Source organism: Canis lupus, chromosome 1 (genome assembly GCF_011100685.1).
Source record: "Canis lupus familiaris isolate Mischka breed German Shepherd chromosome 1, alternate assembly UU_Cfam_GSD_1.0, whole genome shotgun sequence".
Classification (NCBI taxonomy): Eukaryota; Metazoa; Chordata; class Mammalia; order Carnivora; family Canidae; genus Canis; species Canis lupus.
This window is the reverse complement of record NC_049222.1, coordinates 114,812,568-114,839,069: the sequence shown is the minus strand read 5'-3', so window position 1 is coordinate 114,839,069 and position 26,502 is coordinate 114,812,568. Positions and strand designations below refer to the sequence as shown.

The 26,502-nt window shown below is 55.5% G+C and overlaps 1 protein-coding gene across 4 annotated transcripts in view; it reads left to right on the top strand.

Annotated features, from left to right (window-relative positions):
- The first annotated feature begins 1,123 nt into the window (after nt 1-1,123).
- The window catches only part of PAK4 (p21 (RAC1) activated kinase 4), a 43,393-nt gene continuing 18,014 nt past the window's right edge, over nt 1,124-26,502 (top strand). The window contains exon 1 of one of the 4 annotated variants that reach the window (XM_038528936.1): nt 1,124-1,313. The gene's annotated coding sequence lies outside the window, so the exon portion shown is untranslated. Of the gene's footprint in view, nt 1,314-8,599; nt 8,621-25,096; nt 25,285-26,502 lie in introns of those variants that run through there. The other 3 variants (XM_038528939.1, XM_038528938.1, XM_038528937.1) reach the window with 3 other exon arrangements.

Here is a 26,502-nt window from a genome sequence, read left to right as displayed (position 1 = left end):
GCTAATTATCTAGTTTGTTAGAAGGCGATTGGAGCAGGAAAATAAGAAAAAGCAGATGAGGGGAAGGGCTTAGCAGCATGGGAGAGGGATGTTTGCTGCTTTAGTTAGGGTAGGAAGGAATCACCCTGATAAGGTGATATTTGAGTAAAACGCTGAGAGAGGTAAGGGAGGGAGCCCTGAGGATGCCAAGGGAAAGAGTCTATTCCGGACAGAAGGAGCAGCCCATGCAAAGACCTCGAGGAAGGGGAATGCCCGGTATCTTTTCTGAAAGAGCAACGTAGCTGGGACCCAGTGAGTGAAAGCATAGGATAGGATGTCTGGGTTTAGCTTATGGATTTTGTTGTTGTTGTTTGTTTTCTCGTATTTTCCTTTTTTTTTTTTTTTTTTTTGGATGAATTATTTTTTTTAAAAGCTTACAGAAAAGATTAAGATCAAACAGTGTCTTGGTTCCAGTTCAAGTTCCTGGACTCGGATTGTCGTTCAAAACTCATTATCTACTTCCTGTAATCCTGAGGCAGCTAGTTCACCCTTGTGAGCCTGTTTCTGTCCCTGTAAGATGAGTATTAATACTAGGACAGGGTTGGGACGCCTGGGTGGCCCAGGGGTTGAGCATCTGCCTTGGCTCAGGTCGTGATCCTTGGGTCCTGGGCTCGAGACCCTCCCCCTCCGGCTCCCTGCAGGGAGCCTGCTTCTCCCTCTGCCTCTGTGTCCCCCTCTCTGTGTGTGTCTCTTATGAAGAAATAAAGTCTTTTAAAAAAAATAATACAACAGAGGTTTGGTGAGCATTTAGTGAGCATTTAGTGAGACAATGCAAGGGGCTTTTGGCCGGGTGTCTGGAACACAAGTGCTTAGTAACTGTGTCTGGCCATTGTTACCCATTACTGCCTTCCACCCGCTTACTCGGTTTTTTGGTGTAAGGTGCGACTGCCGCACGCGGATGGTCATTTCCCCTTTAAGAACCTGATTGGGCGGGGAGCCAGCTTCCCCGCACCCTTTCCAAATTTTCCAATCTCCGCTCGGCATTTTCTGCCCGAAGGGCTCCGATTGGACAATCTGCACCAATCAGAGGCTGGAGCGGGCTCTGCCGGCGGCCCAGCTCCGCCCCTGGACGGGCCCTGCCCCCTGCCCGGTCAGCCCCGTTGCTATGGGGACTGGTGGGCGGCGAGGGGGGAAAGCCCCGGATGTTCGTTGGGGATTTAACATGGCGGCGGCAGTGGCCGCGGTGGCGGCGGCGCAAGAGAGCTGAGGGCGGTGTGAGGGTTCGGGATTCCGAGTCGAGCTGCTAGGCCGCGAGCAACTGCAGCGCCGAGCCGGTAGGATCAGCGGTCTGGCCTGGAGATTGGGGTGGGCCGGGCCGTGGCGGTGGGAGAGCGTTTACGCAAGTAGGGGGCGGGGCCGCGGGGGTCAAAGTTCACTCGAAGAGGGAAGGGTCGCGTCGGAGAGGTCGGGGGTCAGTGCCGCCGGGGAGGGTGGTGTACAAGAGGTCAGAGGTCAGAGTGGCGAAGGGGGCGTGGCGAAGGGGACCTCGAAGTTCGAAATTTGAAGTGGGGCCCTTTGGAGCTTTGGAGGGGGTCGGGGCGAGGGTCACAAAATGGGGGTCAAAGCGAGTCATTTGAAGGGAGGGCGCGCTTACCAGAGTCGGAGATCACAGCCCCCGGGGCGGCGGGTTGCGGGTTTGCGGCAGCAGCCGGCGGAGCAGATGCCGAGACTGAGGTTGGGGGGCCACCTTTTTAAGGGCTCAAATGTGGGGCGTGGCCAGAGGGGGCAAAGGTCAGAGTGTGACAGATGATGGACCTGAGGGTCAACAGTTGAAACCCCAGTGGGATCCATTGCTGGGGAGGACGGGAGGGATGCCCCAGAGCCATCAAAGGTGCTTCCTGGCCGGGTAAAGGGGAGCCCGCGCCCACAAATAACGAAAAGAAGAGCAAGCACTCGTGAATTACTATGTGCCCGGTCACTTGGACGCTTTACACGTATTTAACCCTCTCCGCAGCCTTATAGGGTTGGCGCTGTTATTAAGAGCCCAAGCGATCTGCCCAGGATCATCTAATGAAGAAGTTGCGGGGCTGGGATTCAGACCGGAGTTCTGGGCCGAGTCGTACCAGGCTCTACTGCTTCTCGGGCAATCGTAACTTTGGCTAATATTTAATGAGGCCTAACGCCGTGCTCGCCGCTCTTGATTCGTTATACCGCGAACTTGTGAGGTGGGTCCTGGATAGACCCACTTTACAGACAGGAAAACTGAGGCTCGGGTACCTTCTGCTGAGTAACAGGAGGCGGGTTCCAAGCTGGGTCTGACGGACTCCAGAGCTCCTGCCCCTGGGTTGTTACACTGTAGATTGTTAAAGGACGTTCCTGTCCTGGAAGCAGGGGGCTGGGCAGGGCTGAGCCACTCCCCGGACTGGAATGGATTGTCTCTGGGCTCCTTGGGAGGGTGTGATCTGGGAAGAAAAGTTCTCATGGACCTACGCGGGTGGGGGTGTTTGTGGGTGGCCCCGAGTCCAAGTGAGTCTGATGGGCTTCTGGCTGGGGAGGATGTCCCTGAAGGGAACCCAGTACAAGGCCGAGTGTTCTCTGTACTTAAAACCCCAAGCTCTCATGGTGGTCCCAGATGGCTCCCACGCCATTTCCTTCTGCTCTCCGGGTCCCTTGTCAAGGTCCAACCCCACTGGCCTCTTTGCTTTCTTCAACTCTGTAGGTATATGCCACCCTCCAGGTCTTTGACGTTCCTCTTCCCTCTGCCCAGAATCCTTTCCCCGCCCGCCCCCCACTCGCAGTCACCCACGTGCAGCCCTACCAGCACCACCTGGCCCTCACTGTCCCTCACACGCCCTTTATCTCACTCTCTTGTTTTCTCCCCAGGGCTTTGCTCTGTTCTTACCTTGTTTGTCAGGGCACCATGTGTTGTCCGCCTCCCCTCCCTCCCTCCCCAAAGAACGTGGGGCCCACGCAGCAGGAATTTCTCCTTGCTGTTCCTTCCCTGAATCCCGGCCTGAAGCAGCCTGGCCAGCGGAGGATGCTTGGTGGCTGGTGGTTGGATGTCGGACACTGTGCTGGGTGCTGAGACGGCAGCAGCGGGCAAGACACAGAACCCTGGGCCTCCAAGGGCTCTCCGTGTCCCTTGGTGGGAGCAGACTGGAACCAGACCCCCAGCCAGTGATACGGGGCTACATCTGGATCCCCAGGGTGCCCGGTCCCCAGGGGTCGGGGGGCAGTGGAGCAGGGGCTGCTGAGCAGCTGCCCTGTATCTGGAGCGTAAGTACCGAGGACTGGTTCAGGGAGCAGCTGCTAGAGTGGGATGCCTGCTGCTCACACAGCTCCATCACTCAGGCTTTGTGGCCGTGGGCAACCTGCTTAACTTTCTGGGCCTCAGTTTCTTCCTCTGCAAAATGGGAATGATAACGGCCACGTCACAGGATGGCCACAAGGGCACAGAGTGTGAAGCGCATGGCCCCGGGCCTGGCACCTGCTATGCGCCGTGTTGGCATTAGTCCTGCTGCTGCCACCACCTGGGGAGGACCTCAGAAATGAGGGAGGGCCCCACCCCACCTGCCTCCTGGCTCTCTCAGGCAGCTGCCCTGCACCCCCTCCAGCTCTGGCAGGGTCACCGGGTGGGCACACTGCCAGGCAGTCCTGCGAGGCTGGCCCAACCTCATGCCCTCGTGGTTCCAGCTTGCTCAGCATCCCAGGCTTGGCTGCACAGATAAGGACAGCTAGGGTTTTGGCATCAGAGACCCGAATTCAGGTCCCTGCCCTGTCACCAGCCATGGGACCTGAGGCAGGTGATTTCTTATTTGCCGGTTTTGTTCCTCATGATACATTTTAAATCGGGGAGGGGAAAAGTAAAGCTTTCAACATAACAGAGCATCCACGCCTCCAGCATCGGGCCTGGGACCAAACTCACAGCCTGCATTATCCCCCTCCCTCCCCGGCCTCCCCGCCTGTATTATCCCTGCACTGGATTTGGTGTCTAGCGTCTCTCTGCAGGTCTTCCTACCGTTCCTACCCTTGAATGTGTTCGCAGATGATAGAGCAACAGCTCTCAACCCTGGCTGCACGCTGCAGTCACCTGGAGAGCTTTCAAAACTGTCATGGCCCAGGCCAGCCATGGAGACTCCGACTTGGATTCACTTGGCCTGGGGTGGGGCGGGTATCAGTATGTGGTCCTCATGGCCAGCCAGGGTTGACCACCACTGTTCTCCAGTTTCACGGATGATGTAAGTGGCATCCCGGTAAACAGCCTGCCCTTTCTGCTCCACATCAGAGTTTGCATTTCTCTCCGTGAGGATGTGTATAGTTGTAGGATTCCTTGTTCCTGCTACAAGTGTTTCTTTTCATGATTGTGCCACATAGGAGTTACTTGTTACTTTTGGGGGACACTTGGGTGGTTTCCCATTGGGAGAGTGACAAATGCTGCATTGAACAGTCTAGAATGCATTTCCTTGTATACTTGTGGCCAGAGTCTGTCTTGGGCATGTGGCTCACAGTGGAAATCCTGGACCTTCCAAATCGTTCTCCTAACCAATTGTACCAGTCCGCTTTCCAACAGGGCTCAAGGGTTCCCTTCACTCCACGTCCTGCTTTGTGGCAAGTTTGTGGCCCTGAGATGGTGGGTTTATGGCCCCCCGGGCTGACTGAGAATAGCTGGGGAGATGGTTCATGTGGTGGGCTTAGCTGGGGCCTGACACCAACCAAGCCTCCACATCCAGGCTTTTGCCCTTTAGGACCTCCAGGACAGTGACCACAACTTTGACCCTTCAATGCCTCTCCTTGGGAGGCATCTCTCAGGGCTGCTAGTGGGAAAGGAAGCTGTACTGACTTGAGGGAGGAAGGAGGCAAAGTGTGGAAAGGGATGGGCAGAGCCTTGTTACACTCTTTCTGGGTGTGAGCACTGGTCCCCCTGGCAGCCAACACAGCCCTAGCCCTACCTGCATGGATTTTAGTATACAAAGGAAGACAGACCCATCCCCAGACAATGACAGCCCGGAGTGTCAGGCCTGGGATAGGGAAGCACAAGCAGAAGCATCAAGGCTAGGATATAGGAGGCACAGGGACTGCAGGACTCTAAAAGAGCCTCCTGACCCAGACCGGGGGATGGAGACATCTGACCGATGAGAAAGAATGAGCCAGGCCTAAGAAAGGAGGTGGAAAGAATAGAGTGGGTAGTGGGTACAGGAAGTGCAAAGGTCCTGAGGTGCAAATGAGCTCGGGATGGTCAAGTACCATTAAGGAGGCCCATGTGGCAGAGTAGGCAGTGAGGTCAGGAAGGTGGAGAAGACGTGGCAGATAGACCAGAGGCTGGCAGGCTGAGGTAAGGAGTGTGGATTTCGTTTTGTGTGTAATGGGGAGTCACTGGGAGGCTTTAAACAACATCTAGTTTCCATTTTATAAAGATTACTCATGTTGCCATGCGGGGAGCGGATCGTGGGGTGCAACAGCAGGGAGACCCACGGGGAGGCTGCTGTAATGGTCCAAGCAGCAGATGAGGGTGGATAGGATGAGGGGGGCAGTGATGGAGGAGGGATCTGTGTGCTGCCAAGATTGTGAGGACTTTACCCATATATATTTTTAAAGATTTTCTTATTTTTATTTGAGAGAGAGAAAGAGAGAGCAAGAGCATGCACACAGGCATGCACAGGGGTGAGGGGCAGAGGGAGAGAGAATCTTGAGCAAGCTCCACGCCCAGTGCAGAGCCCAATGTAGGGCTCAAGTCTCACAACCCTGATATCCTGACCTGAGCCGAAATCGAGAGTGGGACGCCTAGCCGACTGCACCACGCAGGCGCCTCTACTTTACCCACATTCACCCATTTGATCTCCACAACAGCCTACAAGGTAGGATTGTTACTATCCCCACTTCAGAGATGAGAAAACTGAGACCCACAGAGGTACATGGCATGCCGAAGGTTACCCAGCAGGCAGGTGGCAGAGGTAGGACTTGAACTCCAGGTCTGCAGACTCTAGAGTCACTGCTTGTGGTGGCTGCCCTCCAGTGATTTGGAAGTGGTTTGGGTGAGACAAGGCCACTTCCTGTCCATTTGGTTCTTACCCAGGCTCCTCTTTGGATGGAAGCTCCTTGGAGGTCTGTCAAACCCGGGTTGTTTCTGGGCCCTGGGTCCCTACCTCCCTCAGGGGCCTCCTCAACTCTTATCCACTGCCTCACCCCTCCTTGTCCTGCTGGCTCACGGTAAACCAGACTTCCTGGCCAGACGCCGGTCGGGGTGTCCCCAGCAGCTGTTTATCCCATCACCCGAGCCAGGCGGCCACAGATGCTGCCAGCAGGAAGCAGCCTCCTTCCAAGTCACGGCCAGGGAAATGGGACCCTTCCCGCCCCCGCCACCCTTCCGGGGCTGGGGCTTGTTTTCTGCCAGGTGCCTGGGCCCACAGGAAGGTGTCGGGGGTGGGGGAGCAAGGAGGGCCAGGAGCTTTCCCAGGTCCCAGGGGAGCCGGCTACGGCAGATGCAACCGAAGCCACCACTCACTGCAGCCTGTCCCCTGGGGCCCTCGGGCCCTGCCCTGCCTTTCCCCAGGTGCTGCCGCCAACCCCCGGGGGCCAGAGGCCACATGGTCCGGTTCACACATGTCCCTGACCCCCTAGCTGGGGCCTCTGGGACAGAGCCGGAGCCTCCGTGGGCCTCCCATCCCTCACCTGTTAAGTGGGCCGTTGGGAGGATTGTGGATCATACCGTAAAGAGCTTCCCAAGTCTCCTGGCACACAGTAAGCTTGTGGTAACAATTTAATAATTCAACAATTTTAACAATTTCCGTTTCCCTGCGCCCTGTCCCGCCGGCTGCTCCCAGCCCCTGGTGATCGGCGCTCCCGGCGCGGCCCGCCGGCCCTGGCTCTGCCCAGCGCCCGGCCGGGACACGTTATTAGCCGCAGTTCTCTTCCCCAGCGCTCGCGTTTGGAGAAGGCGCGTTGTTGTGCCGTGCACACGCATTGCCCGGTCCCCTCAATAATAGTGGAGAAAGCGCGCCCGGCACAGACGGGTATCCAGTGGCAGGGAAATCCCGGTCCCAGCCTGGCGGCCAGTCCCCTTCCCAGAGAGCCATTGTTGGTGGCGGCTCCTCTGTCTCAAGATATTTGTCCCTGCACGTGCTCTGCCCCCTTTGTCTCTACCCAGATGGAGCCGACTTCCCAGGTTTGCGTTCTGCCCTCACCCCGGCCCTTTTCGCTCCACAGGCGTGCACGAGGGCCTGGAGCGTCTCCTGGTGCTGTCCGTGACTGCGTAGCCTCCCTGACGCGCGCGTGTTCCCGCCGACGGCTCCGGTGGCCGGCCTGGCCCTCCCCGAGCAGGGCTGCACACCCGAGCCGGCACAGCCCCGGGTGCGTCTCTGGGGGAGGGCTCGGGGGCCTGAGATGTGCACGCCCGCCCGAGAGCGTGCGCCCGCCTACAGCCCAGCCCCAGCGTCTGCCGGCACCGGCTGGCCACCTGCTTGGGGCCTTAGCGGATGCTTTGACCTTTGCCAGTCAGGTAAGGTGCCAGATGGCCCTCGAGGTGGTTCGGATCTTAATGTGAGCGAAGCGGAGCCTCTTTGTGTTTGTTGAAAGCCATCTGGGCTTCCTTTCCTGGGAGCTGTTGTCTCTACGTGGTATTTTTACTTTCCCTGAGAAGGGGAAACTGAGGCACAGGCTGGCAACCCCTCAGCAGAGCAGTGGCAGATCCAGGACTGGAACCCAGGCCTACATGGCTCCGGCCTGAAGTTCTTAACTTGTGTGGTAACAGTGGAGGCGGAGGGCACGGGCTTTGGAGCCAGCTGTCCTGCTACTAGCTGCGTGATCCCCGACGAGTCACTTAACTGCTCTGTCCTCTGGTGTCCCAGTCTACAAAATGGAGAGGATAATGGTACGTCTTCAAAGGGGGGTTTTGAGCCTGTAAATGCATAATCATCAGGCAAAATGCATAGTGAGTGCTCAAAGGCTGTTAGCTGCTAGTGGTAACAGTCCGAGCCTTCCTCTGTATCATTACTGTTAACAGGCCTCATCCCGAGCCCTTCCGGTGAGCTAACTCATTGGACCTTCCCAGCACCCCAACATGTAGGCGTTGCTATTATTCCCCTTTCACAGGGGAGGAGATTGAGAACCTGGGAGGCTTGCCTGGGGTCACTGCCCAGTGGGCTCCTAACTCCCTCTGCCGCACTCCCTCTGCACTCCCTCTGCCACCCCCAGAGCTAAGCCTGAGGGATTAGAGGCCTTTCTCCCCCCCCCCCCCCCCCATTGGGTCTTCCTTCCTGGCTGGCTGCAGCAGAGCTTTGGAGGGGAGCACCCAGACAGGTGGGGGCCCCGGGCAGGGTCCCCAGATAGCTCGTTCCCTCCCAGGCCCTCCCCGCTTCCACCCCTAGGTGCCAGGCCCAGCCCTGGAAACTCCTGATAAAGCTGCATTGTGCTGCTTGGTGGGTGCGGGCTGGCTTCCCCGGGCTGGTTTCAGCCACTCCCACACCAGGGGAAGGGAAGGGAAGGGAAGCGAAGCCAAGTGCCTGCTATTGCTATCGTGAGCCTCTTCCCACCCTCCTCCCGCTCCCCTCCTGCTCTCCCACCCCCTCCCCTCCACGGTCAGGGTGAGCAATGGGGAGAAAGTAGGACATGGCCCGAAGGCGGCTCTTCAGCGTACCTCCCTCAGGTGAGGACCCCCCAGGCAGTGCGCCTCCTCTCTCCCAGGGGACCCCTCCTCTGCTGCCCACAGGGGCCTCGGCAGCCCGGTCCTCCCTTCTCCCAGACCTTCCACGGCAGCCTGGCCCCGATTATTGGGCTCTGAGATGCCGTGTTGTGTATACCTAGTTAGGTACGTTTATGATTCTACTACTTTTAAAGCTTTAATAATCGCGAAGCATAATGTGCCTCCGGAAATGTGCCTAACAAGTGCAGATGTCAGCTTAATGTGATTATGAGATGAACAAACACCTCGCCACACCCAGGGGGAGACCCAGCGCTGCATGCTAGGAACCCGCTGTCGCCCTCTTGGTCACGACCCCAGGAGTGATCACTCCCCTGACCTTGGGGGTCCCCGTGTCCCTGCTTTTGCAGAGTCCCTGCCAGCCATGCATCCCTGAATTTACAGAATGCCACCTTGCCCGCTTTTGAACGTCACAGAAATGGAATCCTCCCGGCCCGTCTTGTTTGCGGCTGCCTTCTTTATCCTGAGTCTGTGGGGTCTGGCCACGCGGTCGAGCGTGTCAGTAGCGTCCACCCTGGCTGCTGTGCGCTATTCTATTGTGAGGACACACCAGAGCCGAGCTCTCTGCCTCCGGGCCTGCAGGGGTGAATGTCCTTGAACACGCCGCCTGGGCCATGCGTGCACGCAGCTCTCCAGGGAGGCTAGTCAGGGCACCTGGCTTGGGTCGGAGGGTAGGGTTGCGCACCAGTGCGCACCACACGTAGGGTGTGTCAGACTTCTTCATTGACCTTGGAACGTTTTATATACTGTCCCACCGCAGAAGTAACCTGCGCTTGTCCGTCGTGTTATTTCTTCATTCCCATGTTCCTGTCCATGCCCGCTCTTTCCTGTCCTACCAGTAGGAGCCAGTGCTTATTCCCTAATAAGTGCTCTGCTGGGGCCACGGGAACCAGAGGTGAGCACAGCAGGGGCCCTCAGTGAGCTCCGCCATGCAGGAGACAGACCTTGGTCCCAGATCCACATGCAGGCAGGTGAAATAAGCTGGACTCCCAGGCCCCCATCTCTCCCTGCCACACACACACACACACACACACACACACACACACACACACTGTGACCCTGCCTCATTAGTGGGCACCCCATCCATCTTCTCGACTGGGCCAGGAGTCCGGTGGTATCCTGACTCCGCTCATCCTTTTCCTTCACATCCACGATGGCAGGAACGCCACTTGGTCTACCTGCAGAGCAGAACCTGGCACCTTTCACTTTTCCTCTGTGGCAGCCGCCGCTTGAGCCACCCCCGTCCCCCCCCCTTTCCCCATTGCTCCCACCGTCTGTCCTCACATGAAGCCAGAGGGGGTCAGGGTCAGGGTCGGATCACATCCCTGCCCTGCTGGGGACCCTCCTGTGGCTTCATCTCCCTGTGGGGGGTGGGGAGAGGTCAGTCATGAGATCCTGGCCCCGTTTTCCTGCCAGCTTCCCCTCCTCTCCTGCCACGCTGCTCCTGGAACATTCCAGGCTGGGTCCTGCCTCAGGGCCTTTGGTTCATGCTGCCTGTCTGCAACCTGTCACTCTCTCCTCCTGCCTTCCCGGGCTTGATTCTCTTTGTAGCACTCATCATCGCTGCTTACATTACATTACAATTTGTGCATCTTTTGCTTTTTGTCCTCCTTGCCCCTCATAACTTGGCTTCCTGGGTTGGGAGGGGGGTCGTGGCAGGCGACCCTTCCTGTGTCCCTTGCTGTAACCTCAGCTGATACGTGATGTGTGTGCCATGGTTGCTCAATAATTGCTGGTGGAGGGGGAAGGAGTGAACGAGCTGTGATAAGCTGTAAGTGGTGCTGCCCGAGAGCAGAGCGTGGCGGAGGATCTACCCTGAGTGCGGAGCGAATGCCACTGGAAGGGTGAGCAGGAATCGACTGAGGGAGGGGACGGCAGGGCAGAGGGCAGGGGTCTCTGAGGAGCTGAAGGGCAGCTAACATCACTGCCGGCTCTGCCTCCGGTCTGGATTTGAGTGCAGACAGCCACTCGGGCCTCTCCACCTCTCCGTTGTTCTTCCCTAGAATCGAGGCCACTCGCGTGTTCTAGGGCATCTCTGAAGTTCGGCTCCTAACATACTTAGGCCAGTGCCTGGTGTATAAATATGAATGTGGTCGTTGGCCTTTTCCTCCTACATATGCTCTCGAGCGCCTGGCCCTTTTTTGATTCCCCAGGGACACAGTGGTTGGTGGATAAACAGATCCAGTTGCTACCCATTTGGCGTCTGTCTCTTCGACTCAGCCTTCTGGGGCATCCCCGCTCGGAGGCACGGGAAGGCCTGAAATGACCTTGGGTCTGGGGAGTGCTTATTCCTTAGGCTGACTCGTAGGGGAAACTAATTGAAGGTTTGCCCGGTGCCCCAAGAGTAGTGCTCCCTGCGTGTGCCCAGGCCTTCCTGGGATCCCATGTCACAGGTGGAGAGGGTAAGGGTGGCACCGGGGTGATGCCAGCCCATCCTGCAAGCTGGTGCTGAGATACCAGGTCTGGTGGTATCTCCTCTGGGTGCGGATTTGCATCTCCCCAGAGCGGCTTTTCACCTGTTCCTGGAACAGCCGGGGCTCCTCCCTTGGGAAGAGCTCATTTAAGTCACTTGCCTACTTCCCGTTGGGCTGTCTGCAGTCTTATTTGTTACTTCTTTGAGTTAAATCCTAGGTTCTGGATGAGAGCCTTTGTTTCTAAGGTGCCATAACGCTCCCCGCCTGCTGCTCATCTTTGCACTTCCATTGTGGTGTCTTCTGGTGAACAGAAGCGCTTAATTTTAATCTGGTCAAATGCATCACTTTATAGTTCTGCTTCTCACCTTTCTTTGCTTTGGAATATTGTGTGTGTGTGTGTGTGTGTGTGTGTGTGTGTGTGTGGTGTGAGGTAGGCATCCAGTTTCCTATTTTTCACCTGGATCCCCAATCACCCAAGTATCGTTTATTAGGAACAGACTGACTTTTCCCCACGGCCACCGTTACCCTAAGTCATGTGTCTGTATAAGTGGGTGTGTTGCTGGATGCCCTGTCCTTTTCTCGTGACCTTTTGGCCTATTCCTGCATCACTGCCACCCTGGCCGTATCTCTCTAGTTGATCAGAAGTTTTGATCACAGGGAGAGCAAGCACTCCTACTTGTTCTTCTCAAGAGAGTCTTGGCCATCCTAGGCTTTCTGAATTCTACTTAAATATTAGACAAGCATCTCGTCACACACACAGACCTGACATTGGGTCTCCCAGTGCATGAACGTGGTCTGTCTCTCCATTTATTTGTTTTCTCTAAGGTCTCTCAGGAGAGCGCCACACTTTTCCAGCACAGTCCTTGCCCACTCCTTGTTAGATCTATGCTGAGGCACTTTGTGGTGTGGCCTGGGGAGTCTGGGCTTCTTCCCCTGAGAGGCATCTTGCACCCTACGTTTGGTCTTTGCCGGGTGAGGCTCACTTTAGGGGCAGGAGCCCACCTCACACACACCACCCCTAACCCTGCTTCCTTCCTGGCATCACTCCTGGTCCCTGGCAGAGGGTGGGCAGGGTGCCCGGAGAGGAGGTTGTAATTTCCCTGAATGATTTCAAGGGCTAATTAAAGGTTTTCCTTGACTAATCAGCTTACGGTTTAATTATCGGGGAACAGGCTCAGGGCTGCGGGAAGCAACTCTGGTGGGGTCTCCTCACAGCATGGCAGGAAGGAGCTAGGGCCCAACCCTACCCCGCGGGGGTGGCAGGACCTGGGGATCCCCGGGCACTCTGCAGTGAGGCAGCAGGTGTGGCTGAGGTCAGTGCAGGGGGGCCCTTCTCTGCTTAAATTCCTTCCATGTCCCCCACTGGCTGGGGAGAGGGCCCAAACCTGAACCCTCCCCTGGTGGACCAGGCCCTGCCCCCTTCTGCTTGCACTTTAGCCTTGCTGACCTCTGGTAAGTGCTCTCCTGCCATGTATTCTTTGTGCCTTGACCTAAAGGTCACCTCCTCTGGGAAGCGGTCTCAGGTCACACACACACACACACACACACACACACACACACACACCCGCCCACCAGAGCAGGTGATAAGCTCTGTGGGCTCCTTGTTGGCTGTCAGGGCCACTCACCCCACCACTGATAAGTGCTTCATGAAGGGGACCCCTGGCCCGGGCCTTGTGGTCCAGCACGTGAGCTGGAGGGGACCCAGGAGGAGAAGGCTGGGAATAGGGATGCAGGGCGGAGGACCTAGAGCTAGCTACTGCCTCCCCAGGGAGGCTTTTGCCTGGACCAGACACATGATATGGGCTCCTGGGAGTTTGTGGAAGGGGAGGGGACGTGGAGATGGCTGTGCCAGGCCTGACTTCATTCCTTGCATTCCTCAGCAGGCCCCAGACTCCCCGTGGCCCAAGGTGGGGGAGGGCGGGCAGGCAGGGGGCAGGGGGCCTCTTGGGCGCTGCCCCTGCCGCTCCCCTGTATGGTGGAGGGGGCAACCACACAGGGGCCCAAGCCTAGACCATTTGAATCCCAGTCTCTGGCTGTGGGGCCTGAGCATCAATTGGGGGAGGGGGTGTTGTTTTTAAGTTGCCTGTGTGACTTGCTAGGATGAGAGCCACTGGCCTCCAGAAGTGATAGCAAATGTGTTCACTTTTGCAACGTTTGGGGCACTTTTCTAGGCCTCTGACATGGCATGATTGAGCCACGTCACCCCCACAAGTAAGTTGTCAGAAAATAGGAGTTTTCCCACATTTTGGCCGAGGCAGCCGAGGCCCAGGGGCTTCCTTGCGGGAGGTGCAGCCTCTGCGCAGTCCTGTCTTCTGGGCCTGGGTCCTCCAGGTTCCTGGTGGGCGGTCTTCTCTGTCTCCCTCCAATCCTCTTTCTCTCCATGTCTCTGCCTTTTGTGTCTCTCCCTTTCCCTGCCCGCAATTTCTGCTTCCCTTCTCCTGGGTCAAAGCTTCCCTGGCTTCCCCCGTTAGCCAGGACCCTGCCAAAGCCATAGAGGGAAATGGTTTCCCACAGGCCCAGGGCAGGATGGGAAGGAGGCCGAGGTCACCTTGCCAGCCTCCCTCACTTCTGTGGGCACCTGGAGTGGGGGTGGGGGGCACGTGTCCCCCTGACACTCACGGGTACTGGGACCAGCTTTGCAACCTTGAGGAGGGACTGTCCAGGCAGGCGGACCCTGACGTGACAGATCCTGTGGCCCAGGATCCTCCCGTGGGCCCAGAAGTCTGCTGGCGTCATCTGTGGCCGGTTACCATTTTCAGGCTCCTGTGGAGTGACCAAAGGTTTGATTTCAGCAAAGGCTCATGCGAAGATGTGAATATTACAGCACAGGAGCGTTTACTTTTCAATGGGAATGAGGGGGAATGAGTCCAGGGCTCCTGTGTGTCCCCACTCCCCGGGGCTCACCAGCCACCTCTCCCGCACCCACTCGGGGCAAGGGCTCCCCATTGGGCCCTCCGGCTATGGCTTTCTTCCTTTGTCACCTCGGGCCGGCCCGGAGCCCCAGATCTCTCGGCGTTGGTTCCCACATCTGGAGCAGGAGGAGACAGATTCCTGCTGCCTCCCTGGGGAGCTGGGAGGAGCGAGTGAGTCAGTGTCGTGTGTGACGCTCAGCACAGCGCTGCCATCCTTATGTCATTATGGCCCCTTTGGCTGTGGTCACTGTTAACGGTTATTAGAGGCAGGACATGTGTTTGGATTTAGTAACAAAGATTCACCTGGTGAGCTATCCATAATTCTTTGCTGTTATCATTAGGTCACATTTTCTTTTGCAAAATGTTTAAAACCTTCATATAATGGAAGTGTTCACTCATGCTTGGAAGAATGGCCTCGTGCCTTCCCCACGTCCCTGTCCCTATTCCCGTCACTGTCCCCGGTGTCCCACAATTACCAGTGAAGGCCAGGCTTTTTCATCTATAACCCAGGCCCCACCTCCCTGATTTTTTCAAAGCAATTCCCATATATCATATGCTTTAACCATACATTTTTCAGATTTTTCTCCTGTAAGAGATTAAAGAGCCTTAAAAAACAAACCCCACAATACTGTTGTCACAGAAAAAAAGAGCTGGTGATTCCTTAAGATCTTCACATTTCCCCAATTGTCTTATCATCCTTTTTCAATTTGTTTGATTTGGAATCTAGACAAGGTCTGTGCTTTGCTTGTGGTTGACAGGTCCCTTGAGCCTTCTGTAGTTTGTAGGATTTCTCGCATCGGCGCTTTTGTGTGCTTGCTATTTGCGTTGTGTATCTGCCAAAGACCTTAGTCCTTTGTCCCCGAGAATTTTTCCAGTCTGGATCCAGCCGAATCCTGGTGTCATTTGACATGTTCCTCTGTCCCCTTTGTTTCATGTCAATTGGGACTTAGGTCTGGGGGCTTGATTATATTCAGGTTCTGTTTCTTTCACAGCTGGTGCTATACATATAAACATCAGATCAACATTAGTGTCTGGGTCACTTTTCTTTTTTCTGGGTCACTTTTAAAATAAATTTAGGGGGCTCCTGGCTGGCTCAGTCGCTGGAGCATGCTGACTCTGGATCTTGGGGTTGTGAGTTCAAGCCCCATGTCGGGTGTGGAGATTACTAAAAAAAGATAAATAAAATGTACATCAAGATAAAATAAATTCCATTAAATTAAAAAAAGTGAGTAGATGAAATAAAAAATTTCTCTTTTCTTAGGAGCCGTGCATTAGCTTCCGGCTCCCACCAACTGCCTGTCGTCAGAATGTTTGGCTTTGGGCTTCTGCTTTGCTTGGATCCTAGGCCCCCAGCCGAGGGTCATCCCTGGCCTCCATCCCCACCCTTGACTCTGTCACCCTCGGCTGGCCCCGTGGTTATCTTTAGGCACAGAGCCGCCCTCCTGCCCTGGCTCGGCCCTTGGCCAGCGGGCCCACCCCGGGGAGCTTTCCCGTCCTCCACCCGCTCCTCCTCTGGAACACGATGGGGATACACCTCCCTCGGGGGCTGTGGTCAGGACTCAGGCAGACGGAGACCGTTCAGAAAAGGGCGTGACGCCTGGCACATGCTCTGCGGGCCGCTGTCCCTCTGCATTTAGCGTGGGCCTCTTGGCCCTCAGCTCCACCACTTTTCCCTCCCGCCCTCCCGGCCACGCTGGCCTCCTTGCACACTGTGGCATGTGTCAGGCTGGCTTCAGTCCTTGGGCGTCTGTGGTGGCCATTCCCTCTGCTCTGAATGCTCTTCCCTGGGTTGCCATGTGGCCACCTCACTGCCCTGTGTTCTAGCTCCGATGCCACACACACACACACACACACACACCTCCCAGCAGACCTTCCCGAATGCGCTCCTTGCCCTCTCCCTCTCATTGTCTTCTCTGCCCCCCTGGAATGTCAGCTCTGGGAAGGAGGGGACATTTATTTACTGCTGTGTCCCCAGTACCTAAAACTGTGCTGGGCACACACTGCGTGCATGATGCAGGTATTGGGCGCATGAACGAATGAGAGACTGAACATGGTTAAGTGCGTGGACTTGGGACTGGGTCAGATCTACCTTGGACTCCTGGCTCTGACGCACACTGTGTGACCTGGGGCCAGCACCTCCCTTCTCTGAGCCTTACTTTCCTCCTCTGAGACGTGGGCGTGTTGACAGCACCCCGCTCACTGCCTTGTTTTGCACTAGCAGGGTGCCCGAATGTGCCACTTCGTGCTGGCCTTGCCGCCGTCTCGTGTGTCCAGCAGCCGGCACAGATGAGCCAGCCAGGAGCTGCCCCTGCCATGGGGACACTTTAAACCTTCAATCTTAAGTACTCCTTTCACTCTGTAGGACTGGCTGCTGGTGCCCCAGGGCAGGTCAGGGCAGGGACACTGCAGATGGGTGTGTTCCCAAGGCCAGAAAGGCTCACTGAAGAGTGGGATCCCCGCAGGACACGAGGGTGCCCGGGATGTGGAGAGACCCGGTGTTGTGGCCGCCTCTGGGGGCTCCAGGACTGGCTGCTCGCAGGCCTCTGTTTCCCTTGCAGGAAACAGGCCAAGAGCTGCACGGGGCCAAGGAGGACCTCTGTTCTGATTACGGTAGCAGTTTACAACTTTGGGGTGTGCATGTGCGCATGTTTGTGTCTGTGTAGAAATAGGGCTTGAGAGAGATTGAGAGAGAGAGAGGAAAGGTCCGTGTGCGTAGAGACGAAGCTCCCAGCTGCCAGAGCTGCTGCCCCTGCTGTTCACCGCATGGGAGTGTGGAATAGGACCAAGTGGAGCAGTGCGTAACTCCGTACAGTGTAATGAATAATTGTAATCAAAAGCATATGCCCTCCAGTCACCTCCCAGATCAAGAAGACTGGCATCACCAGCACCCCAAAAGCCCCCTGCTCTACGTGCTCTTCCAGCTTTGTCAAAGAAATTCAACCTCCCTTGTCTTCCTTTTCATTGTTGCCTCTATTTTTGTGAATCGGTGGAGATACCCGCTGCCCCCAAGGGGACAGAGTCACCTAGTCACCTGATGCACCCCCCCCGAAGGCACTCTGCCCAGCAGAGAGAGAAGACACTCTCGGTGCCCATCTGCAGGTGTGCACGCCTCCCTGTGGTCCCTTCCATGTCTCCCACGTTGCTCTGCAACTTTTGAAACTGGGTACAATGGTACCAGACCGCCAGCGCTTGGCTGCTCCTTGCTCTCCACATTTTGCTCCTGGGGTTTCTCCAGGTGGATAAACTCAGTCCTGTGCCCATAGGAAGGTTCCCCGGCGGGGGTCAGAGATACCCCCAGCCAGTAGCCAGATGGAAGCGTCAGGAGGGCACTCTGGGAGCTTGAGACCACTGCCTCCAGTGACAGTGGGCATCTTCTGTCCATGGAGGGTACTACTGGCTTCCCCGGGCACCAACTGGGGTTCAGTTATGGGCCCTTGACATGTACGGGGTCTTCCCTGAGCACTTAAGGGATAAGGGGGCCTCTGGGATCATCCTGGGTCTGCTTGTCCCTGCACATGGGAATGGATTGGGGGCCAGGGGCCAGATGATGACTTCTCTGGTTGCCCCCTGTACCCCTTTGCTTCCCCTGTTAGCCAGGCTCATCCAGCCTTTTCCAGAGAGTCCTCTGGGGTGAATGGTACTAGCAAAGGCTGTGGATGCGGAGGCCTGGGTCTGCTCCCCAGGCTCTGTCACCTACTAGCTGGGGGACCTTGGGCCTCTGTCAGCCTCCGTTTCCTTGTGTGTAAAATGGGATTGTATTGGTTATTTCATCCACGTAAAGCGCTCAAAAAGAGAGTGGCCCGGAGAAACCAAGTAATGAGCTCTAGCTGTCGGTATTACTGTCACTGTTGCCATTCACTCATTCATTTTGTAGGTGCTCACTGTGTTCCTCTTCTCTGTGCTGGCTGAGGCCCAGGAAGGACTGGTGACTGGTCAGCCCATGGTGTTCCCTCATGGAACTTGTGGTCTAGTGATGGAGATAGACACAGTACCAATCGGTGACAGTCCAGAGCGACCTTGAGGGGGAGCACAGACCAGTGTCACGGCTGTGGTGGAGGAAGCCCAGAAGACTGGGCCTAGGAAATCAGGAAAGCTTTCCTGGAAAAGGAGACAACAGTAAAATGAAAAAAAAAAAAAAAAAAAAAAAAAAAAGAAAAGAAAAGAAAAGAAAAGAAAAGAAAGAAAAGAAAAGAAAAGAAAAGGAGACAGCTGAGCTCAGGGCTGAAAGAGAGCAAGAATTAGTGTGCGGAAGGGTGTTCAGGGAAAACAAATAGCATGTTCAGAGGCTCAAAGGTGGGAAAGGGTCTGGCATTTTTCATCATTTATTAATATTTTAAATTAAACTTTGTATTTCAAGAAAATTGTAGCTTCACTGGCAGTTGTAAGAAATAACAGAGAAAGCCCCTGCTCCCCCAGCGGTAACATCTTGCAGAACTCTGGTTGGTAGGAGACCACAACTAGGATAGCGACATTGATACAGTCAAGATACAGAACATTCCATCACAAGGATCCTTCCTGATGCCTTTTTATAGCCATATCCCCTCCCTGGCACGTCCCCAACTCCCAGCAACCACTCGTCTATCCATTCCCTGTTTTTATAACCCTGCATTTCAAGAATGTAATGTATTATGGAACAGTTTTCACAACCATAATGTAAAGAACTGTAACAACAAGGAGAATTTAAAATCTAAAAGCAGGGGATCCCTGGGTGGCTCAGTGGTTTGGTGCCTGCCTTTGGCCCAGGGCGTGATCATGGAGACCCAGGATCGAGTCCCACGTTGGGCACCCTACATGGAGCCTGCTTCTCCCTCTGCCTGTGTCTCTGCCTCTCTCTCCCTCTCTCTGTGTATCTCATGAATAAATAAATAAAATCTTTTTAAAAATAAAATATAAAAGCAAAAAAGTTGAACACTTCAGAAAGAATGTTATGTAAATGGAATCATACCGTAGGTAATGTTGTGGTTGGCTCTTTTTCACTCAGCTTCCTTCTCTGGAGAGTCATCCAGGTCGTTTCCCATATCAATAGCTCATTCCTTTTTCTTGCTGAGTAGTATTCCATGGTTTGGACGTACCACAGTTTAACCATTCACCAGTTGAGGGACACCTGGGCTGTTTCCATGTGGGGGGCTATGACAAATAAAGTTACCATAAACAGTTAGGTACAGGTTTTTGTGTGAACATAACTTATTTCTCTGAGATGAATACCCAGAAGTGCAATTGCTGGGCAGTATAGGCAGCTGCATGTGTAAAGAAATTGCCAAACCGTTACAGCTGTACCATTTTACATTCCCCCAAGCAGCGTGCGAATGAACCGGTTTCTCTGCATCTTCACCAGCATTTAGTGTTGCTTTTTTTTTTTTTTTTTTTTTTTAATTTTAAGCTGTTCGACTAGGCAGGTAATGATAACTCATTGTGGCTTTAATTTGCCTGTCTCTCATGGCCGAAGGGGCCCATCTGCCATCTGTGCATCATCTCTGGTGAAATGTCTCCTCATGCCTTCTGCTCATTTCCTACCTGTTTTTTTTGGGGGGAGGGGTATTGTTGAATTTTGAAGATTCCTTCTCTCTCCTCGATACTAGTCCTTTGTCAGATAGGTTTGCAAATACTGTCTCCTAATCCATAGCTGTTTTGTTTTTCTTCCTCCTCTCATGGACTTTTGCAGAGCAAAAGTTTTTAATTTTGATGAGATCTACTTTATTAATTTTTCCTTTTATGGCTCTTTTGGTATCAAGTCTAACAACTCTGTGCGAGGCCTTAGATCCTAAGGGTTGGTTTGGCTAATTGGCATCTGAAGGTTTTTTAGTTTTACATATGAGTCTGTGATCCAATATTAAGTTCACATTGGTGCAAAGCATGCGGTTTAAGATCAAAGTGCAGTTTTGGGGCATGTGGCTATCCAGCAGTTCCAGCACCTGTTTGTGGAAAATGCTCTTTTTTCCATCCAGTTGCTTATACTTTTTCGCCAGAAAATAAGGTACCACCATGAGATACCACTTTGCACCTATGAAGATGGCTATTTCCAAAACAAGGGAAAATCACAGGTATCGATGGAGTCCTCATGCATCAGGGGTGGAAACGTAGCATGGTGCAGCCGCTGTGGAAAGCAGTGTGGTGTTGTTCAAATGGTTATATATAGAACTGCCGAATCACCTAGCAGTCCTCCTCCTAGGTAAATAGCCAAAAGAATTGAAAGCAGAGACTTGGGGAGATACTTGTACCTCCGCGGTGGTGATGGCATCATTCACACTAGCTAAAAGGTGGAAGGAGCCCAAGTGTCTATCAACAGGTGAGTGGATATACAAGATGTGTTAGATACAGACAGCAGGGCATTATTCAGCTATAAAAATGAATGAGCTTTTGAAAAATGCTACAAGTGGATGGACCTTGAAAACGTTACACTTAGTCAAATAAGCCAGACAGAGGAGAAACATTGTAAGCTCCCACTTATGTGAGATACCTGAAATAGGTATATAAATAAATTCAGAGACAGGAGAATAGGGGTTACCGGGGGCTGGGAGGCAGGAGGGAATGGGGAGCCGTCATTCAGTAGCTGCAGGGTTTTTGTTGGGGATGATGAAGAAGTCCTGGGTGTAGACAGCGATGTTCACGACACTGCAAAACTATATTTAGAGCCACTGAATTATGTGCTTTACAAACGGTCGAAATGATAAATATTGTGTATATTTCACCGCAAAGAAGAAAAATCGGTTTTAAAACCCAGTGTGGGGATCCCTGGGTGGCGCAGCGGTTTGGCGCCTGCCTTTGGCCCAGGGTGCGATCCTGGAGACCCGGGATCGAATCCCACGTCGGGCTCCCGGTGCATGGAGCCTGCTTCTCCCTCTGCCTATGTCTCCGCCTCTCTCTATCTCTCTGTGACTATCATAAATAAATAAAAATTTAAAAAAATAAATTTAAAAAAAAAAATAAAACCCAGTGTGTATATTTGTGGGGGTCTGTCCGTGGGCTCTCTCTTCTGCTCACTGACCCGCGTGTTTATCCACACTGTCTGATTGCTGTAGCTGTGTAGGTGGGACTTCACATGGCAGGGGGGAGTGACGCCTCCACTTTCTTCTGTTCCCGAACAGAGCTATTCTAGGGTCTGGGGCCTGTCATTTTGGGAGATCCTCTCAGGCTCCCCCTTGTGGAAGGTGGCACTGTGGTTTACCCAGTTTCAGGGTCACCCCGGCACCTGCCTTGTCCTCAGCCCCCATATCTGACTCACCAACAAGTGTTACTTTTTCTTGGCAGACATAGCTGCGGTCTGTCCCCCTCTCTCAGTGGCCCGCCCTCCTGGCTGCCTTCATCAGCTGCCGGGAGCAGTGCTGCATCTTGTCACTTGTCCCCACACCCACTCAAGCCACCTCGATCTCGTCCTCCGCAGACAGGGCAGCCAGCGTTCTAGCTCCCAAGTGCAGGCCTGTCCCTAACACCTCGGCTCCCCTGGCTCGCCCCGGCCTGGCTCCTGCCCCTCCCTGGCCCGGCTCCACCACACTCTCATCCCTGCAGCCAGCCCTTCTCTGCCGGAATTTCACATTTCATTTGTGCGATCGTGACTAGAGGCCCCACGAGGCAGGGACCGTGCTACACCCCAGCCTCAGCTCTGGTGGCACATGGTGGACGTGCATTGGATTTCTGTTGACAGGATCTCTGAAGGAGGAGGAGGAGGTTGCGTGCCCTTGGCACCCATGACCGGTGGCAGGGAAGGTGAGGAAATGAGCCCAGAGAGGCTGGAAGAGCCTGGGGGTCCCTGGGGAGGAGGTAGCTTTAGCTCTGTGGGCCCTGATAGGGTTGCAGTAGGAGAGGGGCGTAAATTGGATTTTACAAAGGTCTCCCTGGCCCCCGTGGGAAAATAAGCAAAGGCTTTCTGGCCACACTTAGCAGGCAAGGAATTCTGATGGCTTTTATAACGATGAAAGGATGTGCATCCTAAGAAAATGCAAATGAAAAGAAGGCTCAGAGGAGCCAGGCTCCACCTGTCTGACTGGCCAGGAGCTTGACAACAGCCTGGGCCCTGAGGCTGTGGGGACTGGGGGGACGGGGAGATGGGGCCGGGGGAGCGGGCAGCTTGGCAGTCATGATCCTGGCCCCGCAAGCCCATTTCTGGGCATGTAGGCCCACAGCCGTGCTGGCACACCTGTGAAGTGACATCTGCACACGGGTATCAGTGGCGCACCATTTGTAAGAGCAAGAGGCTGGCAAGCACCTATCTGGCCCCGTGGGGACTGGCTCCAGGCATAGCCACCCTTCCACGCCTCTGCTGAAGCAGCACGGCAGCGCTTTGCAGAGATCTAGGCTTGGAAAATCACTAAGACGCAGATATTTTTTTCTTTGCCTTTAACATCACAATTTTACATTGTTAGCACACACCCCGAAAAGTGCATAAGGCGTGAATGTGTAGCATAACCAGTTACTAGAAAGAGAAAACCCACATAGTCGCCCCCCAGATGAAGAAGCAGGTGGTGCCGGCCCCCCCAGGAGCCCCCCTCAGGCCCTCACTGCCTTGTGCCTTCTCTTTGGCTTCTGCCCCCCTGGGCGCAGCCCTAAACAGCACGTTTCATCTTGTCTAGCTTTGAGCTTTTCCTAAACAAAGTCATAAGATAGTGCTTCGTCATTTTTGGCGGTCACTCACATGTAGCTGTGGGTCATTTATTCTCACTGTCGAGTACTGTTCCGTGGAGCCAGGAGATCCCAGGTCATCATCTGTCTCCCGCAGACCAGCACTTGGGGTGGTTGCAGTCTCCCTAGCTGGCTCAGCCTGTGCTGCGCACACTTCCCCACGCGTGTCCCTGAGGCCAGCAGGCTGGGTTTTGCTACTCTGCTCGGGTACATACCCAGGAGAGCACTTTCTAGGAAGAGCATTTGCTAGGTCCCCAGAGTGTGTCTTCCCCTGGACCGTTTGCTGCCAGGCTTCTCTGGCGCCAAGAGTGCAGGGGAGCCAAGGAATGTTTTGGGGGAAAGCAGGGTCAGAATAGTGTGCGTGCTGTGCTGCCATTTATGTTTTTTTTACAAAAGGTGTGCAAGCATGTGTGTGCATAGGCGCCCACGCACATGCCTGTGTCAGCTCTCTCAGAAAGGAAAAAAAGGAAACTAGCAGAGGTTGCCTCCAGGGCTGAGCTGGGGCCGCCAGGAGGGCGCTGGCCTGTCACTGTTTACCCTGTGGTGCCATTGGCTTTGGAACCATGTGTTCAGATCATCAAGAGACAGACAGACAGAAAAGGAAGGGGAATATTGAAGCCCAGTGTGGCCGAGTGTCAATAGTTGAGAATCCGAGTGATAAACTTTACATGGGTTTATTGGTTTAGTTTCCATTTGGGGGTAGTTTACAAAGTTTTATAACAGTCTGTTCCCGGTGTGAGATGATCCTGGAGGATCCTCTCTCTGCTCCTGAGGCCTGTCCCCAGGAGCACCCCTTGTTTCCACTGCGACTTCTGGGGGAAGAGTGCTCCCTCCCTCCATTCCCTTTCCTCCCCGCCCCCTCCCCTTGGGACCTGGTTTCCCCGGGCTGACCAAAACTGCCCAATCCTGACTGCCTCCCCAGTGGGAGCCCAAACCTGCCTGTCCGGTTTGGGAAGGTCTGGGGCCCACCCACTTGGCTTCACTCTGGGTGGCTGCCTGACAGGTGCTCCACCCCAGAGAGGAGGGAGTGGCCTGGGATCCAGGACTTCTGGGGTCCCTCAGGCCCAGCCTAGGCCGGACTGGGAGCCCCTGGCTTGGTGGGCAGGTGGTAGACAGGAGGAGGGGAGATGGGATTTCCAGGACCTTGGAGCTGGTGGGGTCCTCCAGGTCCCAGTGATAAAGTCCTCAGGGAGCTGGCTGCAGTGGGAGTAGTCTCGGTAGAGGTGCCAGAGCCGGGGAGTGGGAAGGACACAGGCGTCTCTGTCCACCTGCCTGCCTGGGCCACTAGCTTACTGTTCTCACGGGCTCACTGTCGACTGGGCACCTGTCCTAGGTCACCTGCAAGAACCTAGTCCCTGCCACTCACAGGACACCCCTGCCCCCAGCCCGTTGGGGAGCAGTCCTACTCAAATATCAGCCCCTCGGAGCTGGGAGTTTTGTCAAGTTGGTTAACTGCTGAATTGTCAGGACCTCCAACGGGCCTGCCTGGTAGGTGCTGGGAGCTCAGGAAATGTGTGAACGAATGGAGGAGACAGACATGTCAGAGATGGGGTGGCCTGGAGGGGTCAGCCCTGGGATGGAGTCTACAGGAGGTAACCAGACCCAGCCTGGTGTCAGACAAGGCTTCCTGGAGGAGAGGGTGCCTGGGGCAGGGCCCGAAGGGTGAATAGTGTTAACCCAGGCAGCCCCACCCCCCCGGCCCCCCAAGTCCCCTGACATGTCACACTGGGAGCTCTGACCTGGGCTAGTGAGGGCTTTGCTGGGGAAGTAAGATCTGGAGGGGGAGAGAGGTATGAGGCAGAGGTGGGGCGGGTGCACACACCCCTTCTGGTTTCCCCCTGTCTGAGCATCTTTTTCCTCTCTCTGGAATGGAGGTTCTGAGCAAGCTAGCCTCATGCTCTGAGCAGCTAGGTCAAGAGCACAGATGCCTTCCTGGGAAGCCTGGTGCCCGCCCACCCCTCCCCCCTCACTGGGTGCCTTGGGCAAGCCTCTCAACCTCTCTGGGCCTCAGTTTCCTCCATTGTGAAATAAGCCTGAGAGCCAGAATTCTTGCTGGAATCACGGGGTGGGGGGCAGATATAGCAAACCTGGAATGTCCAGCCACCCCTCCACATCAGAGAGCCCCCCCCCCATCCCTGTCCCTCTTTCCAGCCCCCCAGCCCAGGCTGTCATTTCAAACCTGCCAGCCACTCTCAGGTCCTCAGCCCCATGCTGAGGAGCCACCACTTCGCTGGCTCCTGGTGCCAAGCTTGGCACGGGGGTGTGCTAGTGAGGGGTGACCCTGCCGAAGCAGGGGCTGGGGCTTGGGTCCCCCTGCTCCTGGGTCCCTGCCCGGCCCTTCCCTCTGCCGGGGCAGTTGTGGCCCTGTGGCCCAGCTTTCCAGGCTCGGCCCCTCCTTCCCTCTTTTCCTCCCTCCCAACCTCCGCCCTCCGCCCTCCATGGACTGGAGCCACAGCCGAACACAACTCCTGCCAGGGCAGGGCCTCAGCACCACCCACTGCCAGGGAGGCCGGGGTGCAGAGCCAGCCAGCTCTCCTCGGTGGCGCCTGCATCGAGGGCCCCGGGGAGCCCCTCGATCCCCATCCTCTGCTCTGACGGCTGGAAGCCTGTCAGTCTGCTGCCCTATCCCACGGAGGGTGGCCCAGGACAAGGGAGGAGGATGGTGCAGGTGAGCCGAGCCTGGCCTCAGGCAGGTGGGGAGAAAGGGGGAGGACTGCACGGGGCGTGGGAGGGCAGCCCTCCCGCCTGGACAGCAAGCCGCCCGAGCCAGTGGAAGCACGTGCTCGAGGGACCACACCTTTCTTGGGGCCAGAAGTGAGGTCGCCGTGTTTCCATGTGCTTAGGGGCAGGTGTCTCCCTGCTGGGGCTAGCCACGTGTCTCCGCACAGGTCCCTGAGCGCCTCCGCCTCCATGGGAGCTCATTCCTGGGATCTGGTTTGCCAGGGGGTGGTTCTGAGGGCTGTGCCTCACCAGCCACCCTGGATGAGCCTGGAGCTGGCTGTGGTGTGCCTGTGTCTGTGGCGGGGTCTCATTTCCTAACTCTGTGTGGATCTAGGGTTGTGTGGCCCTTGTGGTCTAACTCTGTGTCTTGGGGAGTGTACCTGGGTGTGTGGGGCGTCCCCTCTAGGTAAGTCTGGCAGCTAGGGAGCATCTGGGATTGTGCCTGTGTTTCAAGGTGATGGGTGGTCTGTACTATGTATATTGTCAGTGTGTGTTGTGGGTCTCTTTCGGGAGTCCCTGCACCTCTAGGGGCGGGGGAGGCGTCCACACGGCTTCTTCGGGGACCCAGCTGTGGACTGTGCGATTGTTCTGGCCTTTCCATCCTGAGTTCCTCCGAGCCAGGCCCCTCCTGATGACTGCTTCCCCCGCATTCTCCCACGGATGCCACAAAGCTCAGGCATACTCCGCTGGGGCCTGTATCCCAAAGGCAGGAACTAAGGCTCAGGGTGGGATGTCCTTTCCTTGCCAAGGCTCCTGTGTGGCTGCTGTTACCGGGTGCCGTGGGGCAGCTTCATATGTTTCAGTATCTAGGGCTCATGTGTGCATGTGCATGTGCTGCGTGTGTGTGTGTGTGTGTGTGTGTGTGTGTGTGTAACAGAGAGTTGCATGGCGGGGCAGGGCTGGAGGTAGGGGTGGGGTGTCCTGGGAGGGCTCTGGAGCCTCTTTCCTGCCTGTTCCCCCCTCCCTCCTTCCTGTCCTGCCTCGGGGAAGAATGAATGAAGTCTAATCTGATTTTCCTAGGTCCCTGGGGGCTCGCCCACACTCTCAGGTTTGTTGTGGCATCCATCCCCACCCTGGGTACCTCTAGGGGCACGAAGGAAGCCAACAGTATCCTTTTGTCTGGGCCTTGTGGGGCCTGGCCTGGTGGGAGGGGGCACCTGAGTGT